General features: G+C 41.5%; 1 protein-coding gene across 1 annotated transcript in view; it reads left to right on the forward strand.

Annotated features, from left to right (window-relative positions):
• mpped1 (metallophosphoesterase domain containing 1) overlaps positions 1-21,076 on the forward strand; it is a gene marked incomplete at both ends in the record, with an annotated part of 129,328 nt that overhangs the window by 54,486 nt on the left and 53,766 nt on the right. The window lies entirely within an intron of this gene.

Genomic DNA, 21,076 nt, shown 5'->3' on the forward strand with positions numbered 1-21,076 from the left:
CGAATTAATTTTTATTCAAAAGCGTGTTAGCTTTAGCTGCTAACAAGCTGGTATTTGTTCGACTCTCTCCGGTTCTGTGAAGCTCTACCTCAATCAGCACCAGCCAATCAGCTTTGAGCATCTAATGACGTTGTTAGTGGGCGGGGCTTCAAGACCCACGAAGCATCAAAATCACGTGAACTGAATAAACTGGGCCACAACCTGAGCATGAACACTTTACTGCATGCAATACACACTGCATGGTGAGAGAGGGGCGAGCTACACTAATGCAATACACACTGCATGGTGAGAGAGGGGCGAGCTACACTAATGCAATACACACTGCATGGTGAGAGAGGGGCGAGCTACACTAATGTAATACACACTGCATGGTGAGAGAGGGGCGAGCTACACTAATGTAATACACACTGCATGGTGAGAGAGGGGCGAGCTACACTAATGTAATACACACTGCATGGTGAGAGAGGGGCGAGCTACACTAATGTAATACACACTGCATGGTGAGAGAGGGGCGAGCTACACTAATGTAATACACACTGCGTGGTGAGAGAGGGGCGAGCTACACTAATGTAATACACACTGCATGGTGAGAGAGGGGCGAGCTACACTAATGTAATACACACTGCACGGTGAGAGAGGGGCGAGCTACACTAATGCACCATCAGTGTAGATCAGGAGGAAACAAGCTGAAACAACAAGAGGAGACCAGGAACCAGGGAGGACTGTCCTCACAGTAACTATGTACTCTATAAGAGGAAGTTTTATTCACAGACAAGAAAATATTGTAGATAATCTTAAAGAATTATTAGCATACTTTACATGCAGTCCTTTCTGATGACACCAGGTGGCGCTCAGCCCCACCTGCCCCTGATGACCAGTCGCCCCTGCTTTTTCATTTGAAAATGTTGGGTAATCAGAGGAAGCAGGATCTTGTGGAATTGTGAGACAGAGAGAAACATGGAGTCGGGGTCAGGGGTTTGACACTGCACTGAATGTTTATTTAGGATTGCAAAGGAGAGAGTAGAACCCCAACCTACCTCTGCCACTGCTTCAGTCCACCCACTTTGTATAGACAACAGTCACCAGAATAATCTCTGTTGTTATTCAGATCAGAGTTTATGACTCCTTTTAACCTTCTTCAATATCAGAGCAGTATTCTAGACTCACAATATCTCATAAGGACCCACGGTGTCACCGACACTTTAAAGGCCCTAAAATCTTACTTATACCACTTTAAGCTTGAACTTAACTCATTAGGTCCCTAAGTGACATCTACTTAACATCCTGGTGTGGTTGTCATGTGACAGTCATGTGACAGTCATGTGACTGTCATGTGACTTTGGTGTGGCTGGTTAACAAAAGTGAAGGAGGTAGCTCATTTCAGAAGCTTTCTTTTTTTTTATACTAAAGTTAAGTTTGAACCCATTTAACATGTCTAATGCTTTAATAGGAAGTCCTGCATTACAGTTAACATAGGTTAACATAGGTTAACATAGGTTAACTGTAATGACCAAATTGTTTGAGCTAATTAATATAAAAAAATTAAGAAAATGTGGCTGTGACGTCACATCGGGCTTTTAGCCTGAAAATAATCATAAAAACTTGATGTGTCACAAAAACACAAATTGGAACAATCCTCTCAATTATTTCAACTGTTTTAATTGTTTTGAATTAAAATATGTTCTGTTGTTCTAGTCAAAGTGCATTTGAACAAATATAAACACAAAATAATGTGAAACTATTTAGCTATCATTAAAATAGCTAACAAAACATTGTTTGCAGGTCTGCGAGTAAAAAAGCTAAAATGTACTTTCCTATGCAGCTCTAATTTTATTGTAATTGTTTTATTTAAAAAATGTATTTGTAATATGGATTAAAAAGAAAGTGCTGCACTGTTCAGGACGAACTGGACATCATCTTAGGAGGTAATAGTGAGTTTGAGGCGGAAGATCCTGACGACTCTAATTACAGTTCCAAGAATAAAGACGAGGAGAATGGTGAGTCTAGAGACAGTGGTGATTCAGACAATGATTTACATGAGGTACCACAACCAAACATGGACACAGGACAACAAAATACAACCGTCCAAGGAAAAAACCAAGGAACTGTCCATGGAAATAAAACATTTTCTTGGAGAACAAAAGCCCCTAAGTGCACATTCACAGCACCTCATAGCACACCTCTAGACAAAGTTCTTACTCCTCTGGAATAGTTCAGAAAGTTTATAACACTAGAAATGCTTGAGTTACTGAGAGAACAGACACATCTGTGCCGTTTACAGAAGTCTGAATATGGCTGAGTCGTGGTTTTCCTTCAGCAGTTCTTTCTGCTAAAAATGAACTAAAGTTCCGACGTCTGTTGTTCAGGTTTATACACCTGCAGTCGCTTGTTGAGAAGCCGCTCAATGAGGCAATGCTATTATTTATTTTGTTCACTTATTTTGAGACAAAAAGCAAATCTGAAATAGTTTTATTTTGATAAACCACATTATCAAAGTCTTAATTTATATATTTATATCACATACATATACATACATTGTGAAAATGCAAATATAAAGGTGAATCTTTTTTTGTTAAACAGTAATAACAGTCTTGTTGACTTATTGTCAAATGCTAAATAAATGTACCATAAAGGCCCAAGGTGACATATATGTCACATCATAGATCTTTGACATTTACTGGTATTATTTAAAAAAAAAACACATCAGAAATGTGTTCTGTGTAATCCACTTGGTATGTGGTATATTGCACATAATTTTCCTTTAAGGAGGAATTGGTCTTATGGGATATCTCAGCTTGATGTGATATTGAAGTCAAATTATTCCATATCGCAGGTTAGATGTTTAAGTTAACTCACCTGTGAACTTTATTCAGGCAACACTCATGAGACCGAGGGGATCCGATCCTTTGAACTAGTCTGCCTCGTCCTATACCTGTCTTACATTTCTCCATGTTGGTTTTCTTGAACAATGACTGGACTTTAACTCATGACTTTTTTAGCAGCAAGCTCTCAAATAATCCCGCTGAGGTTTCCTAATTATGAACTGGGAAGTTTAGCAGGAATAGTTCAGTTGTGGAAATGTGACAAGATGTAAAAATAAAAGTGGCTCCATCTCAGTGTTCTAAATGGCTTCAGTCCCTCCATTCCTTTCTTTCGATTCTTTTTGCTCTCCATGTCTCTTGTCTCCCACCAGTTTCATTACTTCCTGTCTCATCTTTCTCCTTCCAGCCCTCATTCCCTGCAGCTTGACAAAACAGGCCTCACAGAGGTTTCTCTAGAATGAAACCCATTGATGCACAGGCCCTACAAGGATAGCAAATCATATATTTCCCTCATATTTGATAGAAATCTTGCTTGTCTTTTCCTGCAGAGACTCAAAAAAAAGTTTTTACTTTTCAAATTTGGCTGAAAATTTCCAGTGATTTCTTGGTTTTCCCTCCTATACTTTGTCCGGCCTTGTTTGAGCCACAGATTCAACACTTCAGCTCTGGTTGCTGTATTCAAATATTTTAATACATATCAGAGTACTGGACTTATCATATGATATATCACTATATATTGGGGTTTTGTTTTTTCATAACCTGGTAGATGAAACATCACCATATTCCTGTTTTGTCCAATCAGAAAAGGTAAAAGCTTCTTTTTATTTCTGTAAATCGGCAAGAACAAAGAAATAAACCATCTCTCTTCACGCAAGGAAACTAAAGGAGCTTCTCTGTTTGGTGACAACGGATCATTGTTTCAAATCGTGTCACACATTTTTACCAAAGAAGTTTGGTTCTAAGATCATTTTGAACTTTTTTTCTAGGGGCCAAACTTCAATCACTAAAATTCAGAAATACATTGTACAAATAATTTCAGCTTCTGAATCTCCTTCTCTCCTGTTATGAGGAGTGTCTGCACCTCGCCGAAGACCGTGGTGCTGTGGAGCGCGTCGACATTTCAATGAAAGCAATTCAACAAAACCACCAGTGTGCAAAGCAGCGTATGTAAAGAACAACGGGAGGGTTTTTATGGCAGATGAGCTATTTAAATCCTGTGATTCAGTGAGAGTGATGATTGCCACTACCAATCAGCAGACGGCTGCGTTGTTGCTCCTCCTTATGGGGCCGGTTCTGTAGCGCCAGATACCCCAACAGAGGGCTGACGAAAAATCCTAACCGTTGGTTACGGTTGTTTATGTACCATCTACAACTTTTGTCAGTGGGGACGCATGAAAACCCGATTCACCTAGCTCCGCTCCACCCCGCCCCGCCCCGCCCAGCTCCGCCCCGCTCCGCCCCGCCCCGCCCCGCCCTGCCCCGCTCCGCCCCGCTCCGCCCCGCCCCGCTCCGCCCAGCTCCGCCCCGCCCCCACACATACGGCGTGGTGGGACCACGGCTTAAGACTAGTGCTTTAAACGCAGATAAAGTGGTAACAGTGAGTGAAATCAATGTTTATCACACTCCAAGACAGTAGAGAAGCAAAATGTTCTTTCTTTGTGGCAGAGAGGTGATGCAGCGCACCTGATTAATCACCTCTCCGCCCATAAAGGAGGAGCCGCCCAGAGATAACGACTGACAGGTGGAGTAAAAGCACAGACACAGGAGCAGTACCTGAAAAAGGCGGCGTGCCTGTGTGTGTTTTCAGTTATTTTCATTTTATATAATGAAAGAATGGCGTTCTAGTAGTCTGTCTCTGTGCTTCCTATGTGAGAGAACCCGAGGGTGACAAATGAAAGTGCCATTAACACACATGCCCATAATATGGGCAATAGATGAGTAAATGGATACATAAATGTGTGTAGGACATGGGGTCTCTTTGGTCTGGATAAGGAAAGAACAAATAGGGGATATAGTTACTATTTATACAGAGTAGAGTTTAATTACTCTGATATGGGAAACTCTGAGTTTTGGGTTGTAGAAAAGCCGATCTGAATTAGTTTAATCAATTCTGAGTATGTGAACCTTGAGTTACACGTGTGCACAAGCGCAATATAAAGCCATCATCAATGGAGCCCCGATACCCCAAGTCACTATGGCAACAGACTGAAAACAGTTATTTTGCCACCAAAGTAACAGCGCAGCAGCAGCGGAGGAGAGAGAGATGACATAGAGTAGAATAAAATAGAATAGAACTTTATTTATATAGCACCTTTCACAGACGTGTGTCACAAGGTGATTAACAGCACTAAAAACTGAGTCTAAAGGAGGAGAGATAGAAGGATGTTAAAGTAGTCTAAAGGAGAAGAGATAGAAGGATTTTACAGTAGTCTAAAGGAGAAGAGATAGAAGGATGTTACAGTAGTCTAAAGGAGAAGAGATAGAAGGATTTTACAGTAGTCTAAAGGAGGAGAGATAGAAGGATGTTTCAGTAGTCTAAAGGAGAGATAGAAGGATGTTACAGTAGTCTAAAGGAGAGAAAGAAGGATGTTACAGTAGTCTAAAGGAGGAGAGATAGAAGGATGTTTCAGTAGTCTAAAGGAGAGAAAGAAGGATGTTACAGTAGTCTAAAGGAGGAGAGATAGAAGGATGTTACAGTAGTCTAAAGGAGAGATAGAAGGATGTTACAGTAGTCTAAAGGAGAAGAGATAGAAGGATGTTACAGTAGTCTAAAGGAGAAGGGATAGAAGGATTTTACAGTAGTCTAAAGGAGAAGAGATAGAAGGATGTTACAGTAGTCTAAAGGAGAGAGAGAAGGATGTTACAGTAGTCTGAAGGAGAAGAGATAGAAGGATTTTACAGTAGTCTAAAGGAGGAGAGATAGAAGGATGTTACAGTAGTCTAAAGGAGAAGAGATAGAAGGATTTTACAGTAGTCTAAAGGAGGAGAGATAGAAGGATGTTTCAGTAGTCTAAAGGAGAGATAGAAGGATGTTACAGTAGTCTAAAGGAGGAGAGATAGAAGGATGTTTCAGTAGTCTAAAGGAGAGAAAGAAGGATGTTACAGTAGTCTAAAGGAGGAGAGATAGAAGGATGTTTCAGTAGTCTAAAGGAGAGAAAGAAGGATGTTACAGTAGTCTAAAGGAGGAGAGATAGAAGGATGTTTCAGTAGTCTAAAGGAGAGAAAGAAGGATGTTACAGTAGTCTAAAGGAGGAGAGATAGAAGGATGTTACAGTAGTCTAAAGGAGAGAAAGAAGGATGTTACAGTAGTCTAAAGGAGAAGAGATAGAAGGATGTTACAGTAGTCTAAAGGAGAAGTGATAGAAGGATGTTACAGTAGTCTAAAGGAGAGAAAGAAGGATGTTACAGTAGTCTAAAGGAGAAGAGATAGAAGGATGTCACAGTAGTCTAAAGGAGAAGTGATAGAAGGATGTTACAGTAGTCTAAAGGAGAGAAAGAAGGATGTTACAGTAGTCTAAAGGAGAGATAGAAGGATGTTACAGTAGTCTAAAGGAGAAGAGAAAGAAGGATGTTACAGTAGTCTAAAGGAGGAGAGATAGAAGGATGTTTCAGTAGTCTAAAGGAGAGATAGAAGGATGTTACAGTAGTCTAAAGGAGGAGAGATAGAAGGATGTTTCAGTAGTCTAAAGGAGAGATAGAAGGATGTTACAGTAGTCTAAAGGTGAAGTGATAGAAGGATGTTACAGTAGTCTGAAGGAGAGAAAGAAGGATGTTACAGTAGTCTAAAGGAGAGATAGAAGGATGTTACAGTAGTCTGAAGGAGAGAGAGAAGGATGTTACAGTAGTCTAAAGGAGAAGAGATAGAAGGATGTTACAGTATTTAAAGGAGAAGAGATAGAAGGATGTTACAGTAGTCTAAAGGAGAAGAGATAGAAGGATGTTACAGTAGTCTAAAGGAGGAGAGATAGAAGGATGTTACAGTAGTCTAAAGGAGAAGAGATAGAAGGATGTTACAGTAGTCTAAAGGAGAAGAGATAGAAGGATGTTACAGTAGTCTAAAGGAGAAGAGATAGAAGGATGTTACAGTAGTCTAAAGGAGAAGGGATAGAAGGATGTTACAGTAGTCTAAAGGAGAAGAGATAGAAGGATGTTACAGTAGTCTAAAGGAGAGATCGAAGGATGTTACAGTAGTCTAAAGGAGAGAGAGAAGGATGTTACAGTAGTCTAAAGGAGAGCTAGAAGGATTCTACAGTAGTCTAACGGAGAAGAGATAGAAGGATGTTACAGTAGTCTAAAGGAGAGATCGAAGGATGTTACAGTAGTCTAAAGGAGAGATAGAAGGATGTTACAGTAGTCTAAAGGAGAAGAGAAAGAAGGATGTTACAGTAGTCTAAAGGAGGAGAGATAGAAGGATGTTTCAGTAGTCTAAAGGAGAGATAGAAGGATGTTACAGTAGTCTAAAGGAGGAGAGATAGAAGGATGTTTCAGTAGTCTAAAGGAGAGATAGAAGGATGTTACAGTAGTCTAAAGGTGAAGTGATAGAAGGATGTTACAGTAGTCTGAAGGAGAGAAAGAAGGATGTTACAGTAGTCTAAAGGAGAGATAGAAGGATGTTACAGTAGTCTGAAGGAGAGAGAGAAGGATGTTACAGTAGTCTAAAGGAGAAGAGATAGAAGGATGTTACAGTATTTAAAGGAGAAGAGATAGAAGGATGTTACAGTAGTCTAAAGGAGAAGAGATAGAAGGATGTTACAGTAGTCTAAAGGAGAGATAGAAGGATGTTACAGTAGTCTGAAGGAGAGAGAGAAGGATGTTACAGTAGTCTAAAGGAGAAGAGATAGAAGGATGTTACAGTAGTCTAAAGGAGAGATCGAAGGATGTTACAGTAGTCTAAAGGAGAAGAGATAGAAGGATGTTACAGTAGTCTAAAGGAGAAGAGATAGAAGGATGTTACAGTAGTCTAAAGGAGAGATAGAAGGATGTTACAGTAGTCTGAAGGAGAGAAAGAAGGATGTTACAGTAGTCTAAAGGAGAGAGAGAAGGATGTTACAGTAGTCTAAAGGAGAGATAGAAGGATGTTACAGTAGTCTAAAGGAGAAGAGATAGAAGGATGTTACAGTAGTCTAAAGGAGAGAAAGAAGGATGTTACAGTAGTCTAAAGGAGAAGTGATAGAAGGATGTTACAGTAGTCTAAAGGAGAAGTTATCGAAGGATGTTACAGTGGTCTAAAGGAGAGATAGAAGGATGTTACAGTAGTCTAAAGGAGAGATAGAAGGATGTTACAGTAGTCTAAAGGAGAAGAGAAAGAAGGATGTTACAGTAGTCTAAAGGAGAAGAGATAGAAGGATGTTACAGTAGTCTAAAGGAGAAGAGATAGAAGGATGTTACAGTAGTCTAAAGGAGAGATAGAAGGATGTTACAGTAGTCTAAAGGAGAGAGAGAAGGATGTTACAGTAGTCTAAAGGAGAGATAGAAGGATGTTACATTAGTCTAAAGGAGAAGAGATAGAAGGATGTTACAGTAGTCTAAAGGAGAGATAGAAGGATGTTACAGTAGTCTAAAGGAGAAGAGATAGAAGGATGTTACAGTAGTCTGAAGGAGAGAAAGAAGGATGTTACAGTAGTCTAAAGGAGAGAGAGAAGGATGTTACAGTAGTCTAAAGGAGAGATAGAAGGATGTTACAGTAGTCTAAAGGAGAGAGAGAAGGATGTTACAGTAGTCTAAAGGAGAGATAGAAGGATGTTACATTAGTCTAAAGGAGAAGAGATAGAAGGATGTTACAGTAGTCTAAAGGAGAGATAGAAGGATGTTACAGTAGTCTAAAGGAGAAGAGATAGAAGGATGTTACAGTAGTCTAAAGGAGAAGAGATAGAAGGATGTTACAGTAGTCTAAAGGAGAGATAGAAGGATGTTACAGTAGTCTGAAGGAGAGAAAGAAGGATGTTACAGTAGTCTAAAGGAGAGAGAGAAGGATGTTACAGTAGTCTAAAGGAGAGATAGAAGGATGTTACAGTAGTCTAAAGGAGAAGAGATAGAAGGATGTTACAGTAGTCTAAAGGAGAAGTGATAGAAGGATGTTACAGTAGTCTAAAGGAGAAGTTATCGAAGGATGTTACAGTAGTCTAAAGGAGAGATAGAAGGATGTTACAGTAGTCTAAAGGAGAAGAGATAGAAGGATGTTACAGTAGTCTAAAGGAGAGAGAGAAGGATGTTACAGTAGTCTAAAGGAGAGATAGAAGGATGTTACATTAGTCTAAAGGAGAAGAGATAGAAGGATGTTACAGTAGTCTAAAGGAGAGATAGAAGGATGTTACAGTAGTCTAAAGGAGAAGAGATAGAAGGATGTTACAGTAGTCTAAAGGAGAAGAGAAAGAAGGATGTTACAGTAGTCTAAAGGAGAGATAGAAGGATGTTACATTAGTCTAAAGGAGAAGAGATAGAAGGATGTTACAGTAGTCTAAAGGAGAGAGAGAAGGATGTTACAGTAGTCTAAAGGAGAGATAGAAGGATGTTACATTAGTCTAAAGGAGAGATAGAAGGATGTTACAGTAGTCTAAAGGAGAAAAGATAGAAGGATGTTACAGTAGTCTAAAGGAGAAGAGATAGAAGGATGTTACAGTAGTCTAAAGGAGAAGGGATAGAAGGATTTTACAGTAGTCTAAAGGAGAAGAGATAGAAGGATGTTACAGTGGTCTAAAGGAGAGAGAGAAGGATGTTACAGTAGTCTGAAGGAGAAGAGATAGAAGGATTTTACAGTAGTCTAAAGGAGGAGAGATAGAAGGATGTTACAGTAGTCTAAAGGAGAAGAGATAGAAGGATTTTACAGTAGTCTAAAGGAGGAGAGATAGAAGGATGTTTCAGTAGTCTAAAGGAGAGATAGAAGGATGTTACAGTAGTCTAAAGGAGGAGAGATAGAAGGATGTTTCAGTAGTCTAAAGGAGAGAAAGAAGGATGTTACAGTAGTCTAAAGGAGGAGAGATAGAAGGATGTTTCAGTAGTCTAAAGGAGAGAAAGAAGGATGTTACAGTAGTCTAAAGGGGAAGAGATAGAAGGATGTTACAGTAGTCTAAAGGAGGAGAGATAGAAGGATGTTACAGTAGTCTAAAGGAGAAGTGATAGAAGGATGTTACAGTAGTCTAAAGGAGAAGAGATAGAAGGATGTTACAGTAGTCTAAAGGAGAAGAGATAGAAGGATGTTACAGTATTTAAAGGAGAAGAGATAAAAACAGTAAATCATCTCCAGCTCCACCTTGGACACCGTTCCTTTTAGTTTGGTGACGTTAGGCAGGTGGAGAAAGCAGGAAGGTGTGACCAGGCTGACATGGCTGTCTAGTGACGGAGGCTGGTCTAAAGACACTCCCAGGTGACGGAGGCAGGGTTTGATATGATCATTTAGCCCAATGTGCTGCCTAATGGGTGGAATCTATTTTTGGGGGGCAAGTATAAGAGCCTCTGTTTTGCTGGTGTTCAGCTGAAGGTAATCGTCAGTCATCATCCACATTTTAATGAGCTGAAAACAGTCACTTGAAATGGAAAGTTTATTGATCTCTTAAAATAGAACTGAATGTCATCTGCATACAGACGGTAAGAAACCCCACGAAAACTGCTAATTATCTGACCCAGAGGCAATAAATACAATAAAAATAGTAATGGGCCCAGGACAGTTCCCTGAGGTCCACCACAGGACAGATCCCTGAGGTCCACCACAGGACAGATCCCTGAGGTCGACCACAGGACAGATCCCTGAGGTCCACCACAGGACAGATCCCTGAGGTCCACCACAGGACAGATCCTGAGGTCCACCACAGGACAGATCCCTGAGGTCCACCACAGGACAGATCCCTGAGGTCCACCACAGGACAGATCCCTGAGGTTCACCACAGGACAGATCCCTGAGGTACACCACAGGACAGATCCCTGAGGTACACCACAGGACAGAGGTGCAATCCCACAGGAGAAAGGCAACTTGAAAGCAACTAAAAATGAAATAAATAAATATCATTCGAATGGGAAGACTTATATGCATATATGCATATAACCTGACTTTGATTTTAATTTTAGTATTACATTGACCTCGGCAAATAAATAAAAAAATATATTTATTCAGTAGTTTCTTCAAGTAGTAATCTAACTCCTATCAAAATGTTGTATGTCCTCCTGTAGATTAACACAATGTTAACACATTTTTATTAGAGTGGAGTCATTTAAAATGTGACCATGTGTACGTCAACACACACACGCATGCACACACACACACACACCATAACGCACAATTCTCTTTCTGGTAGCTGCTTCAGGCGGGAGGAAACGGGTACTAACACAGGGTTTCTGCAAAAACCTGCCAGCGAGCAGTATGTGTTCACAGGGTCTGTTACCATGGCGACTGACTCAGAGTTGAATTCAACTCTCTTTCTGGAACGGATAACTCTGAGTTTCCCTCATTGCAGGGTTAACATACTCCATTGATACTCGGTGGTGGGCCTGACCGAACAAGAACAGGATGCAGGTACATTCCTGATAATATGACATTCGGGTGACAGATTCCAAACACAGTTGTTCTGCATCTGACGGTTCTATAGCCACTAACATCTTGGTGTCGTCTCTTTGTTTAGCTTATCACCCTCTCATTCTTGTCATGAAAAAAAGGTGCATTAATGAAATCTTTGTTTTCGTTAACAAAAACACTGTACAGAAGAACGTACAGAAATATGAAGGGCAAACTGTTCTACTTGTCTATGGAGCACTAAAAGGTTTTTAGTTTTCCTCCTGGTCCACATTAAATATGTTACTTCTCAGTGACTGTTGACAAAAGAAGGAACATTTCACACAATTATAATTTTTTTTTGGCGCTTTTGCACCACCGACTTTAAATCTGAGGGGTATTAAACCCTGGGACCCCCTCTACATACTGGTGCATATTGTGTTGATCCTAATGCGAACACTACTATACAAACACTAGTTGTAATTCAGCATTCATGTCATTACTAAGACCACCATCATTATCTCCTGCTGATTGTAATAAGAACTTTCACTCTTCGCTGTGGTTATTTGTTAAAGATATTCAACCCCATTGTAACAGGGAGCCACACGTCTGTTACAAGGGGTCTTCATTGTGTCGACTTTCTTTTATTAAGACTTTCTTTAATTAAGTGTATGTCTTCATGATAATGTGCAGAAGCAGTGATTTATTTGCCAAACAGCTGCAGTCCAGTACCTCATTTATAGATGTTTCTGTGTTTGTCCCCCCCCAGAAAAAACAAACCAACATGAGACAAATTCTCAGCAGCTGTGTTGAAGCATAAACATTTTTAAGGGGCGACCACTCAAGAGAATGTCTCACATTTACCCTCAACGCGTCTCTGTTATTTTCTTTTCTACATATAACCAGGCTGGGAGAACGACAGATTTTCAGTCTTTTTCACAAAAATTGGTTAAATCAGCCTCTGCAGAGCTGTTTACTGAAATTCTGTGGAAAATCACTAGAACACTGAGTGATTGAGAGGCAGAATGTGCTGGTGAATATTTTTCTATCCATCTTTATTAATTAAAACCTCCAGCTCCAGCTTCCCAATGATGGACTGAATTTAGCTTTAAAGAAATCAACTTTTTTGACAATTAAATTTTCACATTAGTTTCACCAGCTGGTGCTGTAGATCTTGGATGCCCGGCATCTCAGAACTACTCCCTACTCATAATTTAGCAACTGCAATTCTCGACAGCAGGAACCAATCTGGCAACCTCGGCGAGTGACATCTGAGTCATTATTAATAATGAGTCGCATGGCCAGGACATGTCGTGTTTGCACGTTTCACAGATCCATCGCTCGTCTCCACGAGCACAGACGTAGTGAGTAAGCGCTTTTTGCTCCTTACATGTTATTTACTTTATTCTTTTTTTTCCACATCTGCCAATTAAGAAGAACTGGGGCCTGATGGGAAGAGGAGAGAAAACATATTCTGGAACAAAAGCCGCCATCACAATGAGTCATTCTTCTTTGTGTGCAGCCTTTAAAATTAAAGTCTTGCAAACCGTTTTTGCAGCAGATTAAAACACACATCTGCTCAAATTAACATCCTCATGAGTGGGAAGGGACTCACTCTGATTAAGCTGCTTGTGACAGAAGCTTGGCTTCCCCCCGTGTGAGGCCAAGAAGCTAAAAGTAGTCAGTAGTGGGAGTTGGAGAAAGTCTGATTCACTGACATGAAAACACGTTTGTCAGACGGGATTAATTGTGAAAGTTATTCTTTACACAACCACCCACATTTACACCTCGTGGTAATTTAGAGTCACAAATTAATCCTTAACACGTCGTTGGAAAAAATAAGCGTACCCAGAGAAAACGTGTAAACTCTACAGGTGGAGACAAGACTCAATGCAGCAGTAATCTTCGGCAGCCACAAGGTCCCTGTACTCCTGCTCCTGATCACTCCTCATACAAGCTGTATCGTCTGAGTATTTCTGCATGTGGCAGTACTCCGTGTTGTGTTGAAAGTCTGCTGTGTGGACTTGTTTTACATGCAGATGTTGATAGTTCGACATTATGATCGTCTGGACCTTTGTTTCAAGAAATGTTGTCAAACTGGAACTCTTCAAAGTTGTGTTGAAGAGCCCTGGTCTACATTTTCATATGTATGATGAAGATCATGGAGCCCTCGTGGTCAAAATGTGATGGGTGATTGTTGTCCTCGTGATTTACTCCTACTTTAAAATTCAGAAGCCATGAGGGATCATTAGCACTGAGTCAATTATCAAACAGCTTCAAGGGCTTGTAATTTGAAGTCTGAACTTTCTTCTTAAAGAAGAGACTGAAATAAGTTTAGTACTTTGTTTAGCATGTTGCTCATGACAGGAGTATTGGAAAACTGTGATAAATTTGCTATGCATGTAAAACACAAAAGCAACACAACCAATCTGAAAGCCTCTTTCCGGTCAGTCATTATAAAATGGAGGACAATGGGAGTTAAAAGCAGTTTGAAACGTGCAGTGGGACTAAAATGCTGAGACTGTGGAGTTAAAACACTCAATGAAAAATCACTGATGTGGTCCTGTGTGCCGCTCACAGGCACAAGTCTTGTGGCACCTCCAATGCATCATCAGACTGCTGACAATCCTGGTAAAGGCCTTGTTCTTTCACTTTCAGTTTCTTAGGCCTGTCTTTATAGTCCGTGATAATCATCAAACTCTTAAATCAACAGTCTCACTGAAATCCAAAAGTCTCCAGAAGTAATTTCAGTCTATACCATCCTGCCAGTACTTTCAGCTTCTAGTCCAACATAAAGATGCACATGGTAGCGACCCCTCACATTGGATGGTGCTTCTTTACTTCTGGACTGGGTTCAGGTGATCCTTCCCTACGGATCTGAATAACCAGCACTAATCCCCCCAACTTGTGCCAACCTGCCACACCACCAGCCACTTTGCATTGATGAATTCCCACTCCATTCCAAGTACAAACTTCTAAAAACAACTTGGTCACCTTTGATTTTCATTGCAATTGAATTCCAATTAATGTGACTCGCACTATAGGAAATCAAGCACCATTTTTCATCTTTCATTCACACTTAATGAACAAAGTGGTTCACTGCTGTGTTTTAATAGCTTTCTGAGTATACTGGACCTATATTGCCTTTATCAGGCTTTGTTATGAAGAGAATATGTGTTGGTTTAATATATTCATGTTGGTTTGACTCTTCTCTTGAGATAAATACAGAATCACTGGAGTTCTCTTATTTAGCCTATTTTCCAGGAAGAGGCAGACGTTTAATACCTTGTCTGGTGCCTATTTGGCTTGAGGGTCTCTGACAGATGCTTGGAATAATTGAATTTCAGGGGGCAGCCATAATAACTTTGAAACTAATGGGGTTAGAGATTTGATTCCAGACCCTAAGGATTTGTTCTGCATGGTCAAGATACGTCTCACTGGGGAAACACGTCGTGTTGGTTTTGGTATATCTGTCGGTTTTGGGGGGGGGGGGCTTGAGGATCCAACAGCCAGGCAGCAGAGGTAAAGTGCTGATGCATGCCGGTAATAATCAGCTAAAACTCACCAAATGTTTTCAGCGATGGTCTCTGAGGAGTGACGGGCAAAGACACATAGATTCTCGCCCAGGGATGGGAGAGACAAGTCGTCAGTTTGTTGACTGGGGATTTGCACAGAGTGACGGGGGAGAGAAAGCGGCAGACCTTGTTTTCTACTTTAAATGAAAATGGCAGAAATGTATCGCTCCCCACTGCTCCGTGCGGAATAATTAAGGACGGAGATGCAAAAGACTCTTTAATTAGATTTTTTAATTATTGAGGATTCACTTCTTCTATAGTGGCCCAATTAAGAAAGCTCATCAAAAACTAAAGAGATGAACAGAGGATGTTTTCTTCCACCACCACCGCACCCGCCACCCCACCCCCATCTCGTCTTTCTGTACTACGCCATGTCTTCCTACACTCTCATTTGATGGGAGAAGAACTACCTGTGCTCCCATTTGATGATTTGTCCTCGTTGATGAGCGGGACGTGGAAGGGACTCTCGCCGACTTTAATTAACTTGCTTGTTTTCATGACCGCAATGAAAGTAAAGGAGAAAGAGGGAGGGTGGGAAGTGGGGGTGGGTTGGGGGGAAATGTGGGAAGCAAAATGCAAGCAGTGGTGTACGAAGCGTCTTCTTTTAGTGATAATGAGCCTAATGACAGTAGGGATGACATCAAGGTAATTTGACCCTGTTTCTCTTCGCGGAGCTTTTAGAGGAGACTTTGTTCTTCTTCGTCTGATGAGGAGTGACTTCAGACGGAAACGTTTGGATGTTGGAGGGAAACAAGGAATGAGTGAAACTTCCAGGTGATTTTAGTGGTAGTGAAATCCTAGTGCCGAGTGTTTTAGCCCATTGACTGCAAATTGCGTTGAGTTTGCATTACTGTGGAAGATTCAGCAAAGTGTTGGTAAACTGGTTTCCTTCCCTTGAGGCAGCCATCGGCTTCACTTCATTTCAGGATACCATGAAAACCAACCTGCAGAAACCAAGTACATAGCTAATCCATCATGAACATTCACAAGCTATTATTTGACACTGTTTTCATGTGGTAATTCCTCAACAATGACGTTTTTCCTTCTCTTGGAAAGCTGAATATTTAAGTTGGAAATGTTTGCCCCATTGATTTCAGAACATAATATCCTTCAAGATTTGAACCCACTATCATTGATGTTGGACTTTTATTAAAAGCTTCCATGTGAATCAGCATGGGCTCTCAATGGTTGAAAGAACTGAACTCTGGGTCTGATTTACTTTTGTGGATTTTACAGGTGATCAACTAAGAATAATACAACTAGGGGCAATTACATGCAAACAGGTGTACTCAAAACGAGGGTTTGGGGTTTTTATTGCTTGAGCGAGTTCGACGGTTGGATTAGTGGAGTTCTCAAACATATCAGAGCGAGACATCTAATAAATGTGTGAATCTTAAAGTAAAACACAACCTGAGAGATTGTCTGTCCTAATTCAAAGATGTAAAGATGAGCCATCGATTCAGAAAAGATGGTAAGACTTTAATAATGAACAATGCTGATGTTTTCAGATTTTGAAAAGCACATTGTATGTTGATATACTGTAAACTCCTCAAATCAGCTCATCAAGAAATACCAACTTTTTGCTCGATGAGCAAAAGCCTCTGTGCTGCTGTACTGTGAGGCCCGACAGAGAATCAGCTGCATTCTGCAGCCCTGGCTTGTACACAACTTTAAACTTGTATGGCCGTGACCTCAGTGCCCATCTTTCAATCCTCGCCATTGGTTTTGACCCTGGTGAATATACTGTTTTAAGAGCGATCTGTGACCATCACAATCTTTGTTTCTGTATAGGAATATGTGGAACTTCTCACGTGCCCATATAATTGCAAGAGCTTGTCTTTCTGTCTGAGAGTAACGTCGCTCCACATCTGACAAAGCTCGGCTGGCATAGTACACCGGTTTATGCATTCCAAGCCCCACTGGCCTAGCGTCCACTATCACATGTGTCTCTGCATCCTGATTAGAATATACCATCACATGTGAACTAGGTGCCTCTTCAGTTCTACAAATGCTGTCTCCTGTTATGAACCCCATGTCCATTTGCAAGATTGTCTCATGAGTCTTCTCAGTGGCTCTGATTTAGTAGCCAGATCAGGAATAAATCCGCCACAATAGTTCACAAGGAAACTTCTCACCTCACCAGCATTTGTTGGACAGCGTGTATTCTCCACTGCCTCCACCTTCGACTGAGCTGCTCCGATGACGTCTCCTGACAGCACACGATCCCATTTAGTGTCTGCTTGTCCTCCAGTCGTTGAAGAAGTTGGTGCAGCTGAATGGTTTCTCCTGAATCTATGGTGTCATCAGAGATGGTATGAACACCAGGAATGCTTTGTAGAACTTGTCCTATGATGTGTTGGTAAACCTCAGGGGCAGACGAACAAACATCAGTCTCTTATAACGCCACAGCCCCGTGTATATGACTAATGTAGTGAGTCAGGCTCTAACTTGATCTGGTGATATCCCCATTTCAAATCTAGCTTTGAAAATACTGTGGCTCCTGTCATGTCCTCCAGTATCTCGTCAATTATGGGAATGGGGTACCTCACAAACAATAGCTTCATTTGCTCTTCTCATGTCCGCACACAGTCTTGGTTATTTCTTATCTTGGATGACACCTAACGGTGACACCCATGGAGTTGGTCCAGTAACTCGTTCTACTACATCCATTTGCTCAAGTTCTGGGTTTTTCTCTTTGACTTGTTTTCTCACACTGAATGGCCCTCTGCTTACCCTCTGTGCTACTGGCTTTAAAGTATCATCAAAATATAACTTCAGCTGAAAGTCTTTTAACTGGCCTAATCCCTGGATTAACTTTTTAGATTTTTCCTGTATCTCAGCTGTGAAATCTCCTGTCTTGTAATTGAATAGCATTCACCTGTTCCTTGCAGCCTATGTGCAACAGCCATAATTTAACAGCCATTTCCTGCCTAACAGACAAATCTGTGCATTTTCTATCACTTGAATCTCGGCAGTGAGTGTCTGACCTCTCAGTCTTCAGCTCAGCCGTGAAAATCCCTTTCACTTTAAGTGGTTTTCTAGAGCCAAATAAATAGACCCTTTTGTCTGCTGGTTTTAACTTAATGTTACCCCTTGACTTGATCTTTTAAAACGTAGGCCCGTTGACAATATTACAAGCACCAGAATCAATCAACATTTCCACTGGTACATTAACATGTACAGTCACTTCCTTATCTCACAACAGAGAAGACATAATCAGCATCATTGTCCCTATCTTCTGTCACTGTGGTTGACACTTCATGCACATTCTTCGTCTTGCACATCTTAACAAAATGTCCTGGTTTTCCACATTTGTTGCACTTTTTGTTCTTTGCTATGATCCATTCTCTGCTCATGTGACCTGAACGTCCACACCGACAACATGGTCCTCCTTTGTCATCACTTAAGGAATGATCTTGAGGTCTGAAGGACGGTTTCAGGCTATGAGTGGATGCTCATCTTGTACTGAAATGACCTGGAAGCAGCCGACCATACTGTAAGGAAACACGTAAAAAGCAGTGTCATGTGCAACATGCCGCACATCGCTGTGCTCCTTTAAAGACAGACGTACTGCTGGGAGCTTGGGCTGTTTTCTGGGCCTCCTCACCAGGGCCCCTGCTAAATTAACATCCCGTTCACTCTGAGACTCCCCAACCTCTCCTCGTACAATCCTCCGCTCGGTTCCCCCTCTCCTCCGTCTCCCACTTCCATCCCTGGAGCTATTCCATTCCCACAGGAGCCAAATAAAGTAGCCTACAAATACTGAACATTAATAAACGGGTACTTAAGGGGGTTGGTTGAGGAAAGAGGAGGGAAGAAATGGCCTACTTTAACACTTGTCACTTTCCCACCCTCCTGTGCATCCTTCTCCCTCCTCCTCTTCCTCTCCTTCCCTTTTCCCATCTTCCTACTCCTCCAATTTCATCTTTATCTCCCACCTAAGTGCTGCCAGTCTGCAGCCCCCGAGCTGAATAAACAGTTATAGAGGGAGAAAGAGCAGACGAAAAGGACATTTACCGTGTCGTCCCTCCCCTCTTTCACTGCCCCCCAGAGGGATTTTGTCTTTAAATTACCTGTTAAATGGCCTCCAGGGGCAGGAAGGGTGTGTGTGTGTGTGTGTGTGTGTGTGTGTGTGTGTGTGTGTGTGTGTGTGTGTGTGTGTGTGTGTGTGTGTGTGTGTGTGTGTGTGTGTGTGTGTGGCGCAGCGCAGCGTGTTATAGTGCGCTATAGGGCATTTTCCTCCATTTCACACATGCCTTCTCTCCCCGAGGCATGTGGCATTGTCAGGGAGAGGGAAAAAACTGCATTAAAGTGATTCTGTCCTTATGTTCCTCCTCGCTCAGTCTCTCTATTCTTTCCTACACACACACACACACACACACACACACACACTACTTCTTCCGATTTCTGTCTCGCCAGTTCAGTGGGGATGCCTGGAATGCTGCAGTAAGAAATGTCTATGCTTGGAAAATCCTGTCGTTTCCTGCTTCTTATTCACCTTAAAGTGTTTTCTGATTGGCTGCAGCAGCTCTGCACAAACAAATGTGTCCGTGGCGAAACACGACATATTAGCTCCAATTGAAGCAGCCACTTTCAAACCAGTCTCTGCGAGTAAGATAAACAATTTGATGTCGTGAAATTAGGAAGCAGTTCCTCAGTGATTACCTTTTAGAGAGAATGCTGACACTCCCACCGCTCCATATTCCCCCACTGATACTAACGTTTCACTGCAATTCTGCTGTTACTTTGTTGTGCAATGATGTCATTTATTTCTATTCAAGCCACATTGGGCCAAAACAACTAGGATAAGCTGATGGTTTTTGAGCAGTGGCGTTTCTAGATGTAAACACTTGGTGGGGCCAGATTTTATTTCAGGTTTAGTGACACCACTGAATTCCAAAGTAAAGTGTGTGCACAACTTTTTAGCCACAACATTATAACAACCATAAAGGCGTTGATCCCGTAAAAATGTTGAGCCTTGGAAACAGCTGATCGAAAAAAAAGAATTTAATTAAAAAAATATATATATATCACCACCTTCCCGTGGGCTCACCACCTGCAGGAAGGTTCTTAAATGGTGCGATGCGATCTGGGTGACGGTGCTCAGACTGTCACCCCCGCGACCCGGAAACGGATAAGAGGGAGAAAATGAATGAATGAATGAATGAATATATATATCAGTGATGGGGTTGGAACCAGGTCATGATGGTTCAAATGCAGCAGCTCAGCCACTCGACCAACAGTAAAGATGCAAATAGATGATATTATTAAGAAGTCTTCCTCACCGTGTCACACAGTTTACAACTACTTACTTTAATTTTCTCTGCTAAACAAAGAGTTTCAAACTCGTACTCGTAAATAATCAAACTAATTAATTTTTATTCTTATACCTATATTATAACATATTGGGCTTATACCATATCCTTCTAACGCAATACACACTGCACGGTGAGAGAGGGGCGAGCTACACTAATGTAATACACACTGCATGGTGAGAGAGGGGCGAGCTACACTAATGTAATACACACTGCACGGTGAGAGAGGGGCGAGCTACACTAATGTAATACACACTGCACGGTGAGAGAGGGGCGAGCTACACTAATGTAATACACACTGCATGGTGAGAGAGGGGCGAGTTACACTAATGTAATACACACTGCACGGTGAGAGAGGGGCGAGCTACACTAATGTAATACACACTGCACGGTGAGAGAGGGGCGAGTTACACTAATGTAATACACACTGCACGGTGAGAGAGGGGCGAGCTACACTAATGTAATACACACTGCACGGTGAGAGAGGGGCGAGCTACACTAATGTAATACACACTGCATGGTGAGAGAGGGGCGAGCTACACTAATGTAATACACACTGCATGGTGAGAGAGGGGCGAGCTACACTAATGTAATACACACTGCACGGTGAGAGAGGGGCGAGCTACACTAATGTAATACACACTGCACGGTGAGAGAGGGGCGAGCTACACTAATGTAATACACACTGCACGGTGAGAGAGGGGCGAGTTACACTAATGTAATACACACTGCACGGTGAGAGAGGGGCGAGCTACACTAATGTAATACACACTGCATGGTGAGAGAGGGGCGAGCTACACTAATGTAATACACACTGCATGGTGAGAGAGGGGCGAGCTACACTAATGCACCATCAGTGTAGATCAGGAGGAAACAAGCTGA

This window comes from Lipophrys pholis (genome assembly GCF_963383615.2).
Source record: "Lipophrys pholis genome assembly, chromosome: 22".
Taxonomy (NCBI): Eukaryota; Metazoa; Chordata; class Actinopteri; order Blenniiformes; family Blenniidae; genus Lipophrys; species Lipophrys pholis.